Source organism: Tachypleus tridentatus, chromosome 1, assembly GCF_004210375.1.
Source record: "Tachypleus tridentatus isolate NWPU-2018 chromosome 1, ASM421037v1, whole genome shotgun sequence".
Taxonomy (NCBI): Eukaryota; Metazoa; Arthropoda; class Merostomata; order Xiphosura; family Limulidae; genus Tachypleus; species Tachypleus tridentatus.
In genome coordinates, this window is record NC_134825.1 from 182,874,392 (window position 1) to 182,887,164 (window position 12,773).

Here is a 12,773-nt window from a genome sequence, read left to right on the forward strand (position 1 = left end):
CAAGTTGTGCTGTGGTGATGGTGAAAGTATAAACATACACAAGTTGTACTGTGGTGATGGTGAAAGTATAAACATACACAAGATGTACTGTGGTGATGGTGAAAGTATAAACATACATAAGTTGTACTGTGGTGATGGTGAAAGTATAAACATACATAAGTTGTACTGTGGTGATGGTGAAAGTATAAACATACACAAGTTGAAGTGTGGTGATGGTGAAAGTATAAACATACACAAGTTGTGCTGTGGTGATGGTGAAAGTATAAACATACATAAGTTGTACAAATGTCCACAATTCGTTATTCTATAGCTGTACCTAGTAGAGTAACCCGTTGTAGAAGTGCTAAGTGAATATAGAGCAGAATGTATGATAAAACATTTATTCTTTCTCAAAGTTGAAATCTCTTTGTGTTTTAAATGGTTACGTCATCATGGAAACCAATTCACAAATGGATTACGCACTTTTGTTGTTTTAGTAGCACATCTAACACAGCTGCGTCAAACGAACGAAGTCTTATACATTGTTGGTAAAAATACCATACAAGAAAAGCGGAAAGGTCATTCCGACGTTAGAAGTCTTACGACGTCCGTCAAGGACGTGCTCACGCCTCCTACAGTAATCTTAGTATCTCCCAATAGGCAACTACATGCGTCAGTACATCCAAATCACCACGACAAAACACTTACATGATCTCTATCGAATCTCGCTGTAAATATGGTTGTTTATGAAACTAATGCAGACTTCGTATCAAATATCGTAATGAGACGGAGCGTGTCAACTAATAAAACCTTAATAGTTGTAACTTAACACAGATCCACGTAACGATTCATCCCCCAATCCCTGTCAGTAATAAACATACATATTACAAGATCTTGTAATTTTAACAAAATGAGATTTACAAACAGTTTAGAGAATTTGTTAGACATTGGTCACGTACAGATAAAATTTCACGTTTCTGAGATTTGCAGAAAGTCTACAACTTTAGAGGCAGGACAGTACGATCAACACTGGAAGTAGGACAGAAAGGCCAACACTGGAGATTGGACAGTAAGATCAACACTGGAACTGGGACAGTAAGATCAACACTGGAGATTGGACAGTAAGGCCAACACTGGAACTGGGACAGTAAGATCAACACTGGAGATTGGACAGTAAGGCCAACACTGGAAGTAGGACAGTAAGGCTAACACTGGAAGTAGAACAGTAAAATCAACACTGGAAGTAGGACAGCAAGACCAACACCGGATATAGGACAGCAAGATCAACATTGAAGGTAAGACGGTAAGACCAACACCGGAGGGTAGGACAGCAAGATCAACATTGAAGGTAAAACGGTAAGACCAACGCTGGAGGTAGGACAGTAAGATCAACATTGAAGGTAAGACGATAAGACCAACACTAGAGGTAGGACGGTGAGACCAACGCTGGAGGTAAGACAGTAAGACCAATACTGGAAGTAAAATACGCTCTAATATAATAAACAGCGAATAAATGATGTTACATATTTTAAAGAGCTTTAGACATTGACAGCTTGTGAATACTTGGAATTAATGTGTTTGCTAAAGGTCAACGTGTGTAAATACAAAATTCAGAAGTACACAAAGTGTAACATACAATCTCATTATTTGTATGTTTCCCAAACGCCCTACTTTACGTAACCCTCAACTCGTAAAGATCAAATGCCTAGTAAATACCATTTTTAGTGTGTCGTGCATGACAGTGACGTAATTACCTTTCCAGTAAATTCTGATACAGCCACATGAATAATTTGGTATAATTAGTGAAAAGGAAAATAAATATATATCAGGAAGTTTTCTACACATATGGTTCTCCCAATTGGTGGGTATATAATATCAACTTGAGAAAAGCATATTTAATTAACTGCACAATTTTATTTTGTCGGTTTATTTTAGTTTCGCGCAAAGCTACTTAAGAGCTATCTCCGCTAGCCGTCCCTAATTTACCAATGTAAGACTAGAGACAAGGCAACTCTAGTAATCACACCCACCGCCAACTCTTGGGCTACTTTTTCACCAATGAATAGCGGGATTGACTGTCACACTATAACGCCCCCACGGCTGAAAGGGTTAGCATGTTTGGTGCGACGGAGATTCGAACCTGCGACCCTCAGATTACGAGTCGAGCGCTTTAACCACTTGGCTATGGCGGGCCTCTTATTAGTTCTGCTCCAAGTTTGCTCTGACTGGAAGTCTGTACTAATATCCATCCAATCCTAATTTATGAAACAGTATATTATGGTATAATACATCTGAAACTAGAAGTGATACACTAGAGAGATGACAGTTACTACTTATCAACAAACAGTGGAATAAGACGTAACATAATAACCCCCCGCGACTGAAAGGGCGAACAAGTTCGGAAACGGACTTCGATCAAATGACTTGAAAATTGCGAGTCGAGCATCTCAACCTCCAAGAGCCATGCCAGACCTGGGGCCTGGCATGGCCGAGCGCGTAAGGCGTGCGACTCGTAATCCGAGGGTCGCGGGTTCGCGCCCGCGTCGCGCTAAACATGCTCGCCCTCCCAGCCGTAGGGGTGTATAATGTGACGGCCAATCGTTAGTAAAAGAGTAGCCCAAGAGTTGGCGGTGGGTGGTGGTGACTAGCTGCCTTCCCTCTAGTCTTACACTGCTAAATTAGGGACGGCTAGCACAGATAGCCCTCGAGTAGCTTTGTGCGAAATTCCAAAACAAACAAACAAAGAAACCATGCCAGACCAATAATAAACTCACCCTCCAAGAGCCATGCCAGTGAAACATTTAAAGATATACTAGCGTTACATGTGTCTGTTTAGAATGTTTACAAATCTCATATCGTTAGAAAGGCGTTTTCCCGAGGAATCCGGAATACATATTTAATGTTCAAATCAGAATCACCTTACCCGTTTTTTACTTCAACTTTTTTAATGCAACCAGTATGGTCCAGATTGGCACAGTAGCGTTATCATGACGTGACGAGTGGCATCGATTTCAACCTTAGTTGTTGTTTTTACTTGTAAAGTATTTCACACAAATAAAACTTAACCCAGGTGTTAGTTTCGTAAAGAAATGAACATTATATTAAATACAATTTTTTATGAGCTTTCTCGACCTATTTAGGTCTAAAATGCGCGTGCACAGTTTGTTCAAAACCACGTGCTTATCACGTAGTGAACACGCTTTAAGCCATTTCTTAATCTGAGTTCGTCTTCATTACGACTTTACATTAATTTCACTTTGCGATAATTTCGTTTCACACACTGCTATAAACACCTTTAGTTAGTTTATTAGGGGCCGTATTTTTAGTTATTATTAGTTCATTTGTTTTAACTCATAAAACTGCTGCACATTGAACGTTCAGAACTACTATTTCACGCTTTCTACACTATTATTAATACTATTATCATATTTTATTTTACGTGTTAGTTCTATTAAGTTGCGTCTATTTCTCTGAACATGCAAATGTTTTTCAAACGGACCACAATTTATCCAGTCCAGCGCATAATACCCGAAAAAAAAAAAAAGTACCTTAACTGGCGTAATGGAAACGACGGAATAAATAGAAATGTAGTGGACGTGAAACTGCCGTAATTATTTTGCGGGTTGTGGCTAATTTAATATCTAAAACGATAAGGCACGTCCTAATAGAACTACCAGTGACGTATGTAATGTTTTAAAAAAATACACCCTTGTACAACATACATAATGTTTTAAAATGACAAAACTGTTTTCCAACTGCCTAAAACAGATAACGCCTTTTCTTGACCAGTCACACTCTGCGATTTAAATTTAGACTCAGTTGCTAAAAAAAAAACCCAAAAACATTCAACTCTCGGTGGGACATACGTTATTGGCGCAGATAGCCTAGTTGCTTTGCGCCATAAAACACCAAACCAATCAACCAATAAAAAAACAATGTACATTCACGCAACACACTAGTGGGTTCGGAAATGTTCCCATGGTGTTAAGCAATGTCAATAACGTGTCAGCCATACTCTTCCTGCAAAAGCTGGAGCCAACGAGACCTTTCAGTAATACAAGGGGTCATTAGACCCTATGGAATACAAGTAGGGTAAGGGTTCCAAACTAGGGCCGCAGGAAAAACACCAAATATAGTGGGTGGGGTGTAGGGCTCATTCAGGGACGCCTTATACTGAGAAAGTTTAAAAAGCTCTGAAGTTGGCGTTGCTTATAACGTTACACGAACAACGACTGTTGTGGTGCCAACGACAATAACTTAGGCCTAATTACTTTCAATTTTATTTAAGTTATTCTGAGTTCTGGATTATAATAACGACTAATGATACAATATTATCCATTTATTTATTTATAACACCAATTATTTATTACTGTCTTGAAAATAATACTTTTCTTACAGTTTTATTACAACCGCAAACAGCGAATACTGACTTATTAAAACATAAAATGTTGTATTTATTTATTCGTAAGAGCTAATTCAAGGTTGGTTTGGCGGTTTATCTACGCAAAGTAACGTGGCTGTCTGCGTCAAACAATCGATATAACAATAAAAAAAGTAAAAAAGAAATCGAGTTAAACAATGTCCACCAAACAATAAAGAAAACTTGTATAGATTTTAAAATGCCAGTGGCCTTCAAAAAAGTTAAAAATACAATCAAGTTTGAAATCGTCCAGCGTCAGGGGTAAACCCTTAGAACACACATGTCGTAATAAAAGCACAACAGCAAAATATTGGCTACTGTAACTGGAGGGCCACAGAGCTGTTAGTAATAAAGCTACATTTTCAGATCTAAATTAAATATCTGTGTGTACACGTGAAGTGAGCATGATAAAGTGGTCTCATAGAACTTGAAATATCTAGTAACATCCCCCTAGATGACATGGGGGATAGACCCCCATTGAGGCTCGGTATTCCCAAACCATTTCTTCCATCCGAGATGTCAGTTGTTTTATTTTCTTTATATTCTGACTCTCAATGGTACGGATGAGCTCGTGTTTTTTTTGGATGAGCGAGGTAGCCATATTATGTAACTTGGACATATGAAACCTAGCGTGAGGGAGGGGGAAAGGGGGTACAATGAAGCAGTATCACAATACCGCGAAGCTATGCGAGAGTAGCATCTGAGGTGATACCTGATAATTAAAATAAATAAATAAACGTTTCTTAAAGGCAATAAAACCTATTATCTTTGTATTTGATAACACTGATCACCTTCCCCCGAAATATCAGAGAATCTCCACTGAAAATATCGATTTCAAATTGTGTTCTACTAACTTTAAAAAATAAACAGTGAGGTTTCAGTTTCGTTTTGATACCCACGATAAATCCTTTCACGTTACACACCGTAATAACCTACTGAGTGAACAAAAGAACTTATTAAAGTTTAATTACGCCAGAAATCTTCTTTATTTGAGAAAATCGAAATTGAAACGTGCAACAAACTGAAGACGTTTATTTGTTTGTTTGGCTGAAACTGTACATTTTAATCATTTCCCGCCTGCACTCGGATATGATTCCTCATTGAACAGACCGCTCTAATTGGCCAATTTCTCTGACGTCACTCTTCTCGATGCATGACATTGAAATCCCGCTGTGTAATCAAAAGGTGAAAGTGTACATATCAAGAAGAAAAAAATAAACGACTTTCACTCGTGAATGTTGTCGTTTGACTTCATAAACCTGGGAATAATATTTTTTTAATGTGTTTAAGTGTCATGCAAAGACTTACCGATGGAATTTATGCCATTACAATTTAATGTTCATTTCCTTTTGATACTACAAGGTGGCGTACAAGTGTTTGTGTGTGAATGTAACCTAAGGTACATTTTATATCTCACATTATAGCCTGTATGCTGGGGATCCTCACATTAGAACCTGTATCCTGGGGATCCTCACATTATGCTAGGGATCCTTTCAATTCGTACTGTGTTTTTGTTACGAGGGAGGCTTGTTTTTCTTTGTAAGAAACTATACCAGAGTAATATATAATACGGGTTCATGTTTTTGGAGGTCACTGCGGAATTGGGACCCACACAGAGGTTAAAGACCACCATCTATCAGATTTAACCTCACACATAACGAAGAAAATAATTACAGCAAGTTTAACAGAATGACGAAAAAAGATGCGTGTTCAACCCCACACAGCCTGCAGACAGGAATAAACAAAAACATTGAACATCCTACACGTGTCACACTTATTACCTGGGCAGTATGAGCCTTTACTACCAGTAGAGGGGCTAAACGGCCAGCTTTTCCTTTCCATTTTTGTTCTTCAAAACAGAGGATAAGAATGGTGGTGTATCCGCACTGCAGTGTCCATCCTACGTCTGCTGTCCAAAAACCAGGGACCTTCTTGTACCCCACACTATAGTCTGTGCTCTGGTGACTGCTTTGTTGTGAAGTACTTGTAGTCATGGCTTGTTTTCTATGACATGTTTCATTGTATTGCTGCATTCAGTGCCTTCTTTCCTTTTTTATTAATTAACTTCTGAGATAATGTCTCAGTTTACAAACAAACCCATATACATACTGAACACCAGTGAACTATAAATCTGAAAAGATGAATTCCACTCAGAAACTGAAGTAACAGCTAATAACATCACAACAAATTGTGTAAATAACTAAGTTTCATGTTTTCTGTAACACTATCTACCCGAATATTGTTGACCATCCAACATCAAACGTTATTTTCAACATGGCTTCACCTATTTACAAGCCCTCTCTCGAAGCCGTAAGTCAGTAAAAGATGCAAAATGTTAATGAGAATTCGTTAGCCCTTTAAAACTCAATACTAGGGGGGTACAACAATAAGTGGCGAAACCAGATGGGCGATACACCATTGTACAACATCTTGTTCACGTAAGATATTCACCTGTTTTATTTATTATACCACAACGATTTGGAAAGAAAAAAAAATCACTCGGGGTTATGTTCAAAATAAGTTTTGGCCAGAAGACAAGTAACAAAGCAGCTTCAATGAAACAACGAATTTGTATCTGAAACAAGGAGTAGTGAAAGGTCTGATCACAACATGTGTGATTTCATAAAACTAAATTTAGTAACAGAATAAAAACAAATCTATAACAACACGTTGTTACACCCTTACTCCTATCATCAAGCACAATACACAACGTGTTGTTATACTCCTTACCAATAGCGTAGCTTTGTTGCACCTAATGGCGGGATGATTTTTTGCAACCACTTATGTGGACTGTTCAATTTGCAAATTGATAATCTGATTACGTGAACCTGAAAGCTGTAAACATGCAGTCACAGAGTTATCTTGTTGCCAGGATACTTGCATGTATACTTAGGCCTACTGACTGATACTTACGAACTATCGCTTAAATCGAAAAGCTTAGATTCTAAGCCTTAGAAACACGCCTATATTATAGATGTACATCTCGGCTACTGAAAAAGCCTGCATCTAGGCCTAATTATGTAATTCGATTGGTAAGAACACGTGAATCACAAGAACAAACACACAATTTGAAGGCCTGTGATGCAATAAAACAATTCAACAGGTCAAACTGTAGGGGGGGGGGATGATTGCATGCACCATACCCCCACCTAAAATGAAGGGGGATGTACCCCCCATCCCTCCCCAGGATCTACGCCCTTGTATATGTCAATTAATGGGTGTACATTACACAGATGATGGACTATGTTTTCTTGCTGCTATATCTAAGTATGTTGAAAGAGTACAGGAGTGCATATTTGAGTATAGTAATAAAGAAGGCCCGGTGTTTAAGGCACCCGACTCGTGCGTAATCCCAGGGTTGAGTTTTCGAACCCCCCCTTCGTACCAAACATGTTAGCTCTTTCAGCCGAGGGGCATTATAACGTGAAGGTCAATCCCAGTTTTCGTTGGTAAAATAGTTGGCGGTGGGTGTTGATTATTAGCTGCCTTCCTTCTAGTGTTACACTGCTAAATTAGGGTGGGCTAACGCAAGTAGTCCTGGTGTAGCTTTGCGCGAAATTCAAAAACAACAAAGTAATAAAGATATTTACAGAGATCTTCCTATTTACAACATAGAAGCTAGAAATTATTGCATAGCGAATGCAAAGTAAATGTGTAAATACAGATTAGTAAATTAATTAGTATCCTAAATAAAAGAACTATATACCTTTAAATATAATTTATGTGTTTGAAAATGATTTCACGGGTCGTTAGTGTTGCCGAGTGAGAAGAAAATACGTACGTATCACGGTTAGATTTTTATTATTGTACAATAGTTCGTTTAAGTTACTTTAAACTAATAAAATGGTAAGTTTACGAATTTTGTGTAATAATAGAACAATATATGGTTTATATACTTATATTATAAAATAATAAAAACTATATACTTAATCGGAAAAACTATAAATAGAATATAAGCAAAAAGTTATTTTGTCCCCGTGTAGTCTAGTTGACTAGTAGACCTGGCATAACCCAGGAAACCCGGGTTCAATCCCGGCGCGGGACAAACCCTTTTTTATTGATTTTTTTTCTACATATTTTTATTGATTTTCTTCCGCACACATTTTATTACTGTTAGTGACTTTAACTTTATCATTAATTTAATAAATAATTAATTAAATTGTTTTTTTATTTATTAATGTTCCATTGATCCTGTAATAACTAATATGAAATAAAATATTTTTGGTAATTACATAAAAAATAATAACTTATGAGATTTGAAACATTCAACATTATCGTTTTCATGACGAAGTGTCTCATCATTTAGTGATTGAAAATTATTAAAAAACACGCGGTTTCCTCTGGTTCTAGATACAGCCGCCTAACACGTATCTGTGTATACTTCGCTACTTTTTCTAGTGAGTGTACATACACTATTATTTATAATCGTGTTAAGCTAAAATACTCACAATGATAAATACAAACCCAAGTGAAAGCTGCAAGTGTTAACTCTGGGGATGGAGAATATTAATTCTATAATAGCCACAAGTAGCAGCAGATATAATCATCAGTAAGATCTGCTTTAGAGATTATCCCCCACGTTAAGTTTAAAAAGTAATCTAATGATAAATTGTTCTTACGAGTATAGAAACGAAAAATGTAAGTTCTTTAACCTGCTAAATTAATTTTCTATAGAAAACTATTTTAACAGATGTTAAAGTACTACATTTACTCTCCTCTATAATGTCATTTATTTTTCCATTTAGACTTACTTATCAGCTCAGACTCGTTATTTGTATTATTAGTACTATTTATATAATGTTTATCTTTGAATAGGCTCATAACCCATAGTGAAGGCCTAACTTGCCTCGATACCTCATGCTCGTTGTAAAGCAATATGTGTTGTATCTTAGAAAACCTCATTACCGATTCTAGGACCTGAATTAATTTCTTATCTTATTCCTTTCTACGTAAACTAACATTAAAAGATTTGTATTTTTAACTTCTCTCAAATATAATTAATCAGTCTTGTCAAAAGGAGACACGAGTTGTTTAGGTTTATAACACAACTTCCTGAAACTATTGAAGCTTGTGTCACACGATTCGATTCTTTTTGAACTCGTCACGACTGCAACTTATTGTAACGATGACACAAGTTACCCACAAGAAAAAACCTGTGTAAATAATTGATACAATTAACCGCCTAACAACATGCTATCATTTTATTACACAAGGGGTGAAACTGTGAAGATCTGTCTCTTGTATTAATGATTTCTATTTGTCTTTTAGCTTAAATATTTGGTCTCCTTAAGTTTGCGACAGAAATATAATTTTCACTAAAAAGCCTGTCAAGTATCAGCTTAGGAAAATAATGGAAATTGCAATTGTTAATACCCAAAAAAAAACGTATTGTCTGTTTGCCAAGTACCGTGTGTATATAGACTAAGTCACAATCATTTTAACACTCCTACGAAAAGTGGGGCCCAATAGGCCCCAGAGCAACTTGAAAGGTTATTAATATTAGGCTAATAATTTTGTAGTTAAATGAAATTGCCATTTAAATCCATTAATGAATGGATTAACGAGATTCCCACTGTCCCTATCTACTATCTAGCGAAACCACAGCCAGGGGAACGGGCTTGGAGAAATCAGGACTAGAAACGTCTTTTCGTAGGAGTGTTAATAAGAAATGAATATACTAAGTAAACATACAATCAGTCGAGTACCATGTGTAAACTTAGCAAAATCAAATTATCAACATTAGAAAATTACTGGGTAAAAGAATCATAAAGGTACTTAATGCGCATGTGTTATTTTTTTAATTTACTAAAAAATAAAAATTAGGAATAAGAAAGTACGTCTCAAATAGAAACAGACCTCAAATTGTGTTAATGTCACTGTACAACAAAGGTTTTGCTTCTTCAACACTGTTGGGTATTCCTTATAGATTCTTGGTTGCTGATCACGAAAATCATATTCAAATTTGCCCATCACGTATCGTTTATTTGAAATCTTTAGTTTTGCAATGTTTTTTCTTATATTTGGGCCCAAAAATTTTCTTCTGTAAGAGACCTATGAACAATGTTTTGTGCAGTCTGGGCATGTCCAAGTATGAAATCAGGCCTGGTTGGAAGCTGTTCTGTGAAAGTATGCAGCCCGGGCATGTCTGGGCAGGCCAGAGCCAGTTTCACACTGTCTCAGCAGGCTATAAAAGTGGCTTCCATACATAGATGCTGCTCATTGAATTAATATAGACCTTATAGTGTGTATGTATTGTTTCAGAATATAGCATTGCCTCAGTAGCACTGTAACAAGTAAGTTAGATGTTATAGACGTTTTACAGGACGATTAGTGTCGGTCAATATGTCTCGTGAATGTCGTAACAGCCGCGATACATTCTTCTATATTTGTGGCAAGTATACGCTTGTTCATCAGAGACGCTTTATAACTGCTCTTGTGAAGAAAGCAAACTGACTGATACACTTACGATACTATCGCTTAGATCGAAAAGCTTAGAAGCACGTCTATATTAAAGATGTACATTTCGGCAAATGAAAAATCCTACATCTAGGCCTAATTATGTAATTCGATTGGTAAGAACACGAGAATCACAAGAACAAACACACAATGTGTAGGCCTGTGATCCGATAAAACAATTCAACAGACCAAACTGTAGGGGGGATGATTGTATGTACCATACCCCATACCCCCCCCCCAGGATGTACGCCCCTGTTCCTTACTCCTATCATCAAACACAATATAGACGTGTTGTTACACCCTTTACCCCTTACTTCGTTGATAGTAAAAATTAAATCAGTAACCAAGTGAAAATAAACAAAAGTCTACTACCTTAAGATGTTCATGTACAGTTGATAGAAATCTTGAAACACTGTCACACAACAGGAATTCAGAGTAAACAAAAGTCTACTACCTTAAGATGTTCATGTACAGTTGATAGAAATCTTGAAACACTGTCACACAACAGAAATTCACAGTAAACAAAAGTCTACTACCTTAAGATGTTCATGTACAGTTGATAGAAATCTTGAAACACTCTGTCACACAACAGGAATTCACAGTAAACAAAAGTCTACTACCTTAAGATGTTCATGTACAGTTGATAGAAATCTTGAAACACTCTGTCACACAACAGGAATTCACAGTAAACAAAAGTCTACTACCTTAAGATGTTCATGTACAGTTGATAGAAATCTTGAAACACTGTCACACAACAGGAACTCACAGTAAACAAAAGTCTACTACCTTAAGATGTTCATGTACAGTTGATAGAAATCTTGAAACACTCTGTCACACAACAGAAACTCAGAGTAAACAAAAGTCTACTACCTTAAGATGTTCATGTACAGTTGATAGAAATCTTGAAACACTCTGTCACACAACAGGAATTCACAGTAAACAAAAGTCTACTACCTTAAGATGTTCATGTACAGTTGATAGAAATCTTGAAACACTGTCACACAACAGGAACTCACAGTAAACAAAAGTCTACTACCTTAAGATGTTCATGTACAGTTGATAGAAATCTTCAAACACTTTGTCACACAACAGGAATTCACAGTAAACAAAAGTCTACTACCTTAAGATGTTCATGTACAGTTGATAGAAATCTTCAAACACTTTGTCACACAACAGGAACTCACAGTAAACAAAAGTCTACTACCTTAAGATGTTCATGTACAGTTGATAGAAATCTTGAAACACTCTGTCACACAACAGGAACTCAGAGTAAACAAAAGTCTACTACCTTAAGATGTTCATGTACAGTTGATAGAAATCTTCAAACACTCTGTCACACAACAGGAATTCACAGTAAACAAAAGTCTACTACCTTAAGATGTTCATGTACAGTTGATAGAAATCTTCAAACACTTTGTCACACAACAGGAACTCACAGTAAACAAAAGTCTACTACCTTAAGATGTTCATGTACAGTTGATAGAAATCTTCAAACACTTTGTCACACAACAGGAATTCACAGTAAACAAAAGTCTACTACCTTAAGATGTTCATGTACAGTTGATAGAAATCTTCAAACACTTTGTCACACAACAGGAACTCACAGTAAACAAAAGTCTACTACCTTAAGATGTTCATGTACAGTTGATAGAAATCTTGAAACACTCTGTCACACAACAGGAACTCAGAGTAAACAAAAGTCTACTACCTTAAGATGTTCATGTACAGTTGATAGAAATCTTGAAACACTCTGTCACACAACAGGAATTCACAGTAAACAAAAGTCTACTACCTTAAGATGTTCATGTACAGTTGATAGAAATCTTCAAACACTTTGTCACACAACAGGAATTCACAGTAAACAAAAGTCTACTACCTTAAGATGTTCATGTACAGTTGATAGAAATCTTGAAACACT